This window comes from Colobus angolensis, unplaced genomic scaffold (assembly GCF_000951035.1).
Source record: "Colobus angolensis palliatus isolate OR3802 unplaced genomic scaffold, Cang.pa_1.0 Scaffold133, whole genome shotgun sequence".
In the NCBI taxonomy this organism is placed as follows: Eukaryota; Metazoa; Chordata; class Mammalia; order Primates; family Cercopithecidae; genus Colobus; species Colobus angolensis.
The window spans coordinates 1,811,896-1,822,687 of NW_012114411.1; the positions used below are offsets into that span (position 1 = coordinate 1,811,896).

Here is a 10,792-nt window from a genome sequence, read left to right on the forward strand (position 1 = left end):
GTATGCTGTGTTCTGTCAGCACTCCAAGACAAAATAGAAACGGGTCCCTTAGACAGCCTCCCAAAAGGGCAGAATGTTGGACACTCTTTGCTTTTCTCTTTTCCGCTATATAGGAGAGGCTGCCAAGATGTATCGGCCTCTGTTGGACTGCGGATCCTGTACAGCAGCAGCAAGCTGCCTCGCTCTTATTCTCAGTAGTCCCCAGGCATCTATGGTTTATCAAGCCTTTCAGTGCTCAGGACAAGAGAAACAGTCCCCTGGGAAACCCCCTGAAAAACTGGAAATTAGATTCAGGCTCCAACTGTCCCTCCCCAGGGAAAGCCAAGAGCCAGGTGTTTTCTCCCACTTGTTTCACACTGAGCTGCGGCAATGGGGATGGTGACAGAGTACATGCCAGTCCCAGTCTCCTCTTTTGTTCTGAGTGGTCCCTAGACTGGTGCCTTTTTCAGTCAGTTTCTAAATTCAGGCAAGATAGAAACGAATCCCTCAGACAGCCCCCTGAAAAGTCTGCACATTGGGCATAGGTGTTAGTCTTCTCTTTGCCTCCCCAGGAAGAGCTCAGGAGCTGGGAGCTTTCTCCTGATTTCACACTGAGCCACAGGAGATACTATGGCAAGGAAGTGTCACGAGTTCTCTTACATGACTGGTTTCATGCTCATCTGGAGTGGAGGAGCCTGTTAACTATTTTCTTGATTTCTCACAAAGGGAATTCATCCATGTATTGTTGAACCAGTGTCTTCGCGGCGGGGAAGGAGGGCCTGGGGCTTCCTATTCTGCCATCTCCCTTTTGTAAATGCTGCCGATTATATATCCTTCCCTCCTTCCTTCCTTCCTTCCTTCCTTCCTTCTTTCCTTCCTTCCTTCCTTCCTCTCTCTTTCTTTCTTTTCTTTTCTTTTCTTTTTTTTTTTTTTTTAGCAGGATAAATGTTCAACTTTAACTGGAAATGAAAAGGAGATGACTTTTAGTCTGATACTTATAATGCAATATTATTTGCAATTCTGTATAAATAGATTTCAGAAACTTCGATTTCAAATCCCAGTTAGAGGAAAATTACGGAAAGGAACTGCAGTTCCAAATTTTTCCTTTCAGGACAGTCAGTAAAATTAGTTTTTTGTTTAACTAAAAGTAAGATTTCAACTATCTAACTATATCAGAAAAACCTGTGTTTGATTTTGGGTAGTCAAGCCAAAATTCCTTGCAAACCATCCACATGCACCTTCATCTCTTTCCACTACTTTTCCTCTTTTGTCTCTCTTCCTGCATCTACTGAAACTGTAGGCCAGGTGCGGTGGCTCACACCTGTAATCCCAGCACTTTGGGAGGCTGAGGTGGGTGGATCACCTGAGGTCAGGGGTTCGAGACCAGCCTGGCCAACATGGTGAAACCCCATCTTGACTAAAAATGCGAAAATTAGCCTAGCTTGGTGGCATGCACCTGTAATCCCAGCTATTTAGGAGACTGGCTGAGGCAGGTGAATCGCTTGAACTTAGGAGATGGAGGTGCAATGAGCCGAGATCGTGCCACTGCACTCCAGCTTGGGTGACAGAGCAAAACTCTGTCTCAAAAAAAAAAAAAAAAAAAAGAAAGAAAAGAAAAACTGTAATTACTGAGGCACACTCTAGTTCTGTCAATTCCTTTTCATTTGGCTTTCTGGACGAAGATAGGAGCTGGAAGAGGACAGGTTAGGAGCTGGAAGAAGTCTTTATCTAATGTATTTCTGGTTTTGCTGGACACGAAGATGTTTTTGCAAGGCAAGGAGATGCCACTGGTTCTGGCTTTGGTTCTACTTGCTGGTTGAGGCTTCTGTTCAGCTGTGTGACATATCTGCGTTTGAGAAAGCTAAAGTGCTGAAATATAATCCGCTTCTTATTGGCATTCCTAAAAACATGCCTGAACTTGTGAAGGGATTCCTGCATGGCTCTTCTTTCAAGATACCAGACACATCCTCCTACCTAACCTGTCAGGAGGCGTGAGGAGAGCATGTGAAGGGATATAGCCATAACACAAGAGACTGGCCACTTCTCAGATCCCCATGTCCCTCTGTCCTCACTGGCTGTTGGGTGCCACCATCTTCCTTCCCTACCCCTGTCCATGCTGTATTCTTGAAGTCTTATTAAATGGGAGCAATAGAAAGATTGGGAACTAGGAAATATGAATGAGCCAATGAAAATTTAACTGAGTTACAGCCAGGCACAGTGGCTTATGCCTGTAATCCCAGCACTTTGGGAGGTGGAGGCAGGTGGATCACTTGAAGTCAGGTGTTTGAGTTGAGCCTGGCCAACATGGTGAAACCCTGTCTCTACTAAAAATACAAAAATTAGCCAGGTATGCTGGTGCACACTTGTAATTCCAGCTACTTAGGAGGCTGAGGTGGGAGAATCACTTGAACCCAGGAGGTGGAGGTTTCAGTGAGCTGAGAGCCAAGATTGCATCACTGCATTCCAGCCTGGGTGACAGAGTGAGACACTGTCTCAAAAAAAAAAAAAAAAAAAAGAAGAAGCAAAAAAAAATTTTAACACAATTATTTTAAAATATTATCTTAAACTTTTATATTTGAAAATAACTTTGACTCAGTCTGAGTGAGGAGCTGAGAAGTCATCATTCCTGTTCTCACAGCAAGAAAAAGACTGAACAAATTGCATATCAACAACTCTTTTTAAGTCTGTCAGTGAATTGAGCTTGCAGGGCAAACTACTATCCCCAAAACTGGAAAGACAGGATAACACAGAGAGTTGCAGGATTACCAGATCCGAAGCTCAGAACAGAAACCCCCACTGGAGCCAGTGCCATGGTAGAAAAACTTAAGCTAGCTTAATTGGTGAATGGCTGGAAGTTCCGTGTGGACAAGCTTGAGAGTTAGAAACTCCTGGAGGGCCAAGTCTTAGAACTCTTCCACTTTTGTGATTTTTACCTCCAGGAGTCTTGCCAGATTCTCAAGTGAAGACTGGAGAAAAATTTCCTCATGCATCTGGGTGGGAGTAGCCATTTGGAAATATGGCAGAGCATTCTGTTCCTCTTAAAAAGGGCTAGTGTTGTGAGAAATTGTTTTATCAAACCCTGTTGACCTGGAGGAAGGGAAATACCCAACCCAGCCCTGCATAGGCTTCCTCCTCTCACCTAAGAGGGAGTGGGGAGAAACCTAAGATGTACTGTTGAAGGTCACAGCCTAGAGGCACAGGCTCACTGAAAGACTGAGACCTTCTTATCATGGGATTGTAGAATGTTTCTCCTCCCCTCTGCATTACCACCACATCAGTAGGGCTCCTGTATAATAACAGAGGGTTACAAATGAAAAAACTGTGTGTCTCAGATCTTATTTAAGAAGATATCTGTATGGAAACCCAAAGCAACAAGGGAGACAAAAACAGTAACTTCAGAGGAAATTTTAGCCTCTGATACTTGTGGAAAAAGCAAATAGTAAACACATCCTAACTCCTGGCCAAATAAATGTAAAACCTCACACTAAAGGCCTATTTACTTACATTCCTTTTAACCAGTGTATCTTGCCAGGCTTTCAACAAATATTGTAAGGCATCATAAAGACGAAAACACCCCACACCACTTGAAAAGACAGACCAAACATCAGAACCAGACTCAGTTATGACAGCTATGAGACTGGGCATTTAAAATAACTATGATTTATACTCTAAGGGTTCTAATGGGAAAAGTGTTTAAAATGCAAGGAAAGATGGGTAATGTAAGGCAGAGATGGAAATTTTGAGAAAGGATAAAAAAGAAATACTAGAAATAAAAACATTGATGGAAATGAAGAGTGTTTCTGATGCACTCATCAATAGACTGGATGTGGCCACGGAAAGAATCAGTGAGCTTGAAGAAATGTCAGTAGAAACTTCTAAAACTGAAATGCACAGAGAAGAATGAATGAAAAGAGCAGAATATTCAGGAACCGTGAGTTCATTATAAAAGTTATGCATATAATGGAAATACCAGAAGGAGAAGAAAACAAAGTATTTGAAGTAATAATGGCTGAGAATTTTTGAAAATTAGTGACAGACACCAATCCACAGATCCAGGAAGCTCAGAGAATACCAAGCATGATAAATACAAAACAAAATCTATACCTAGGCATATCATATTCAAACTATAGAAAAGCAAAGACAGAGAAAATCTTGAAAGAAGCCAGAGAGGGAAAAAAGCCTTACCTGTAGAGAGGAGCGAGAATAAGAACCATCAGACCTCTGTCCAGAAACCATGCAAGCAAGAAGAGAATAAAGTGAAATAAATGTTGAGCGAGAACAACCATCAATTTAGAATTCTCTATATATGGACATTATCCTTCAAAGGTGATGGAGAAATAGACTTTTTCAAACAGTAATTAAGAGGATTTGGTGCCATTAGTTCTTCCCTTCCAAGAAATGTTAAAAGAAGTTCTTCAGAGCGAAGGAAACTGATATATATTAGTATAATTTATATGCTAAGAGAGGAGAGAAAATTACATAAAATGGTCAGTTGAAACCATAAAAGGTAGAAATACAGTGGAAGACAAAAAAAGATTAAAGGCAACAAATAGAAAATAAATATGGTAGACATTATTCCAGTTATATCAATAGTAACTTTAAACATTAGTAGTCTAAAGATACCAATTTTAAAAGAGACTGTTAGAGTGGATTTAAAAAAAAAGACTAGGCCGGGCACAGGGGCTCACGCCTGTAATCCCAGCACTTTGGGAGGCCGAGGCAGGTGGATCACGAGGTCTGGAGTTCAAGACCAGCCTGGCCAACATAGTGAAACCCTGTCTCTACTAAAAATACAAAAATTAACCAGGCATGGTGGTGCACACCTGCAGTCTCAGCTACTGGGGAGGCTGAGGCAGGAGAATTACTTGAACTTGGGAGGCGGAGGTTGTGGTGAGCTAAGACCATGCCACTGTACTGCAGCCTGGGCAACAGAGTGGGACTCCATCTCAAAAAAAAAAAAAAAAAGCAAGACCCAATTGTAAGTCATTGACAAGAAATTCACTTTTAATATAAAGACATATCTAGATTAAAAAGATGGAGAAAGATACGTTATACTAACACTAATCAAAACAAACCTGGAGTAGATACATTAATTTCAGACAAGCCTCAGAACAAAGAAAATTACCAAGGATAAAGAGGGACATCATATAATGATAAAGAGGTCAATTCTCCAAGAAGACACAACGATCCTGAATGTGTTTGCACCTAACAATGGAATGCCAAGACACATGAGGCAAAAACTGATAGAACTGTAAGGAAAAATAGATGAATTCACTAGCATATTTGGTATTGTGGACTGAAATGTGTCCCCCAGAATTAATATGTTGAAGCCCTAACCCCCAGTGTGGTGATATTTGGAGATGAGACATTTAAGAGTTAATTCTGTTTCGATAAGGTCGTGAGGGTGGGGCCTTGATGATGGAATTAGTGCCTTTACAGGAAGACACCAGAGAGCCCTCCCTTCCTCCCTCTCTGTGTGCATGCACCAAGGAAAAGCCATGTGAGGACACAGCAAGAAACAACTATCTGCAACCCGAGGAAAGAGCCCTCACCAGACTCTGACCCTGCCCACACCCTGACCTCTGACATCTAGTCTCCAGAGATACGAAAAATAAATTCCTGTCGTTTGAACCACCAGACTGTGGTATTTTGTTATGGCAGTTTGAGAAGACTGACAGTCAGAAGCTTTAAAACCCCTCTGTAATTCACAGATACAGGAGATGGAAAACTAACAAGGACAGAGTTGAACTGAACAACACTGTCGTAGTTTGTGTTTCCATAAAGGAATGGGTGCGGTTGGGTCATTTATAAAGAAAAGAGGTTTATTTGGCTCACATTTCTGCAGACTGTAGAAGCATGGCATTAGCATCTGCTTTTTTTTTTTTTTTTTAACAAGGAGTCTTGCTCTGTCGCCAAGGCTGGAGTGCAGTGGTGTGATCCCGGCTCACTGAAACCTCCACCTCCTGGGTTCAAGCAATTCTCCTGCCTCAGCCTACCAAGTAGCTGGGTTTACAGGCGCATGCCACCACACCTGGCTAATTTTTATGTTTTTAGTAGAGATGGGGTTTCACCATGGGTGGTCCCAAACTCCTGATCTCAGGTGATCCACCTACCTCAGCCTCCTAAAGTGCTGGGATTACAGACGTGAGCCACTGCACCCGGCTAGCATCTGCTTTTATGAGGACCTCAGGCTGCTTCCACTCATGGCAGAAGGCAAAGGGAAGCAGGCATTGCATAGCGAGAGGAAGGAAGAGAGAGAAGGGGGGTAGGTGCCAGGCTCTTTTTAACAATCGGTTTTCCCAGAAACTATTAGAGTCAGAACTCATTACCATGAGGATGGCACCAAGCCATTAATGAGGGATCCACCCCCATAACTCAGATACCCCCACTAGGCCCCACCTCCAAACTAGGGATCAAACTTCAACATGAAATTTAGAGGGGGCAGGTATCCAAACTATATTAAACACCATCAGTCTACTAGATCTAATTGACACCTACAGAATACTTCATACTCTGCATATAGCAGAATTTACATTCTTCTCATGCTCATACAGAATATTCACCAAGATAGGCCACATTCTGGGCCATAAAATGCAGCTTAACAAATTTAAAACAATGGAAATCAAAGTATGCTGTCACATCAAAATGTAATTAAATGAGAAATCAATAACAGAAAGAGAGCTGGAAACTCCAAAAATACATGGAGATTAAACAATACACCTACAGGCCAGGCATGGTGGCTCATGCCCATAATCCTTAGCACTTTGGGAGGCCGAGCAGGCAGATTGCCTGAATTCAGGAGTTTGAGACCAGCCTGGACAACACAGTAAAACCCCATCTCTACTAAAATACAAAAAAATTAGCTGGGTGTGGCAGTGTACTCCTATAGTCCCAGCTACTTGGGAGACTGAGGCAGGAGAATTGCTTGAACCTGGGAAGCAGAAGTTGCAATGAGCCAAGATTGCACCAATGCACTCCAGCCTGGGCAACAGAGCGAGACTCTGTCTCAAAAAAAAAAAAAAAGTACACCTACAAGCAATACATGGTTTAAGGAAGAAGTCTCAAGCAATATTTTAAGCTAAATGAAATATAACCTATTAAAATTTGTGGGATTCAGAGAAAACAGTGTTTTGAGGGAAATTTATAGCATTGAATATATATGTAGAAAAGAAGAAAGACTAAAATCAGTGATAGAAGCTGCCGCCTAGGAAACTAGGAAAGAAGAGCAAAGTACAAAATAAGCAGAAGAAAAAAAATAATAAAAATTAGAGCATAAATTAATGAAACAAACCAGGAAATCAACAGAGAAAACAGAGGCTGGTGGTTTGAAATAATCAATAAAATTGATGAACTTCTAGCCAGGTTAACTAAGAAAAAGAGACAAGATACAAATTATCAATACCGGTTACCAACAATGAATCATTGCCCCTGGAGACATAAAGCATAGTACTATTTGCATTAGTACCCAAAAATGGAATACTTTGGTATTCCAGAGTATTCATTTAAGATCTGTATGAGGAAAACTACAAAACTGATTAAATGAAAGGCAAATTAATAAAAGGTAAGCCGGGTGCAGTGGTTCACGCCTGTAATCCCAGCACTTTGGGAGGCTGAGGTGGGCAGATCACCTGAGGTCGGGAGTTCGAGACCAGCCTGACCAACATGGAGAAACGCTGTCTCTACTAAAAATTACTAAAAATTCAAAATTAGCCAGGCGTGGTGGCGCATGCCTGTAATCCCAGCTACTTGGGAGGCTGAGGCAGGAGAATTGCTTGAATCTGGGAGGTGGAGGTTGCGGTGAGCCGAAATTGCACCATTGTACTCCAACCTGGGCAATAAGAGCGAAACTCCGTCTCACAAAAATAGAATAAAATAAGTAAATAAATAAATAGGAAAAGCATACAAATTTATTTAGCCATGCATGTGGAGAGAATCACAGAGTGATTACCCAGTATCCCAGTGGGGCCCAAATACTTACATAACCTCATGCCAGAAGGGAGGTGGGGATGGGGAATATGGGTAATTCTGTTGAGGGGTAGTAATTGATTACTAGGGAGGATGAATGGATACTTAGTAGGGGACAGAGACTGACTTGTAAATGTTTCTCTCTGGAAAATGAATGAGCCTGAGAGACATTTTGTAAAAAGGTTGGGCCAAGTCTAGTTACATTCTTGATTATCATTCCTGCAATAGACAATGAAATAACATGGGAGAAAAAAACCATTGTTCTTCTTGGTGGATCTGTCAGGTCTTCGTGTGGCTAGGAGAAAAGTCTCTTCCAAGTCCTGTCGATCTGTAAGGGCTTTTAATTCAAAATGCTCATTATGCCAAGGAGTCGTATTTTGGGGTGGAATTCTTTGCACTTTTTAAAATGCAGATTGCTAAGTGAAAGAAGCCATTCTGAAAAAGTCTGATTTCTGTATGATTCCAGCCAGCTGACAATGCAAAAAGCAGAACTATGGAGATGGTAGTGGTTGCCAAGAATTGTGGGGAGGGAGGCATGAAGAGTTAGAGTACGGGAGACTTCTAGGGCAGTGAAACTACACTGTAGGAGACTGTAATGGTGGATGCCATTGTCAAAACCCATAGAACTGTACAGCATAAAGAGTGAACCCTAATGAACTGTGGACTGTCATTAATAATAATGTATCGATATTGATTTATCAGTTATAACAAATGTCCCACACTAATGCAAGATGTTAGTAAGAAGGGAAACTGTGTGTGTGTGGAAGGGGCTATTTGGGGACTCTCTGTTCCTTCCTGCCGATTTCTCTGTAATCCTGAAGCTGCTCTAAAAAAAATTAAGTCTATTATTTTTTTAAATGAAAAAAACTTTGAACTGTAAGATTATTTAATACGAACACACCTAAAATTTATGTTTGCATCAGAAAATCAAGGCTGTTGTAAAGATTGGTTAACACTTCCGTGTGACCCATAAGGAAAGGTCTAACTTGGATTGTTTTTAAGGAAATATTAAATGTATTATGCCATCATTAATTCAGTGGGGGAAAATGGGTATGACACCTAGTTGCAGCTTTTATTTATTTATTTATTTTTATTTTATTTTATTTTTTTTTTGAGACAGAGTCTTTCTCTGTTGCCCAGGCTGGAGTGCAATGGCATGATCTTGGCTCACTGCAACCTCCGCCTCCCAAGTTCAAGCAACTCTCCTGCCTCAGCCTCCTGAGTAGCTGGGATTACAGACATCTGCCACCACACCCAGCTAATTTTTTTTAATTTTTATTATTATTATTTTTTGAGACGGAGTCTCTCTCTGTCTCCCAGGTTGAAGCTATCTCCTGCCTCAGCCTCCTGAGTAGCTGGGATTACAGACATCTGCCACCACACCCAGCTAATTTTTTTTTAATTTTTATTATTATTATTTTTTGAGACGGAGTCTCTCTCTGTCTCCCAGGTTGAAGTGCAGTGGTGTGATCTTGGCTCACTGCAACCTCTGCCTTCCGGGTTCAAGCGATTCTCTTGCCTCAGCCTCCTGAGTAGCTGGGATTATAGGCATGCACCACCACGCCCGGCTTTTGTTTTGTTTTGTTTTGTATTTTTAGTAGAGACGGAGTTTCACCATGTTAGCCAGGATGGTCTCAATCTCCTGACCTTGTGATCCGCTCACTTTGGCCTCCCAAAGTGCTGGGGTTACAGGTGTGAGCCACTGCGCCTGGCCACGCCCAGCTAATTTTTGTATTTTTAGTAGAGACAGGGTTTCACCATGTTGGTCAGGCTGGTCTCGAACTCTTGACCTCAGGTGATCCACCTGCCTTGGCCTCCCACAGTGTTGAGTTTACAGGCATGAGCCACTGCGCCTGGCCTAGTTGCAGCTTTTAAGTCATAAACCAAAAATAAAATATTAAGCACCCGAACTAGCTGAATGGAGCCTCCTCTTGGCCAACTGGATTCCAAAGTAAACCTGAAAAACTCGTTGAGGCCATGATGGGAAGCAGAGCTTTTATGACCGATAAAACAGACTCTTTATAGCAATAAGATACAAGATTCCAACCTGAATCTAGTATGGCATCACATGACAGCAGGCCTAGACAGAAACTTAAGTATTTTACCTGAAACTATATTTCTTTGACATATTTTGAAGTGGCCCTGCAAAGCTGTCTCTGTGGGGCAATTTATATTCTGTAGACAATCCCCTTCCCTTTCCAGGTCTTTTTCTGATCCAGAACAGATTAACTGAGAGTCTGGCCTTTTAAAGATCTGAGTAGGAAACATGTACCATCTATTGCCTCTGAGGGTGGCCAGACTCTTTATTGGCTTCCCTTTGCAAAACATCAGTCAAGGTAACTAGACGGAAGTAACCTCCAGGTTAGCTGAAGAGCAATAGACATCTATTTGGGCAACAAAGACAATATTCTGTTATGAAAATTAAAGAGGTTGGGTTTTCTTCTTTCTCAAGAAGGCCACTTATCTCTAAGCAGAGTTACAGGTCTTTGTCCAGTCAGCTGGACAAATTCAAATTTGGGATAAAACTCTAGAGAGTTCTGCACCATCCGGCATGGAAGATGTGAAGTCAGACGTAAACAGGGGCCTACGGGAGATGGTGGTGGTGGGGTGGGTTGTGGAAACCAGGCTATTACTTACTCCCAGTGGGTCTGACTCTGAATAGCATTGCCTCCTGCTGGACCTAAGGATGGAATCATTGTTTTAACAATCTGGTGCATTAGCTAAGGAAACACACTCAAAGATACTCTGCAGTGTCTACTTGGAGAACTCAACTACGTTCTCTCTTTTTTTGAGATGGAATTTCGCCCTTACTGCCCAAGCTGGAGTGCAATGGCACGGTCTCAGTTCC

At 41.9% G+C, this 10,792-nt stretch overlaps 1 pseudogene; it reads right to left on the reverse strand.

The window, feature by feature from the left end:
* Positions 1 to 1,639: 1,639 nt before the first annotated feature.
* Positions 1,640 to 10,792, reverse strand: part of LOC105506218 — a 15,321-nt pseudogene continuing 6,168 nt past the window's right edge.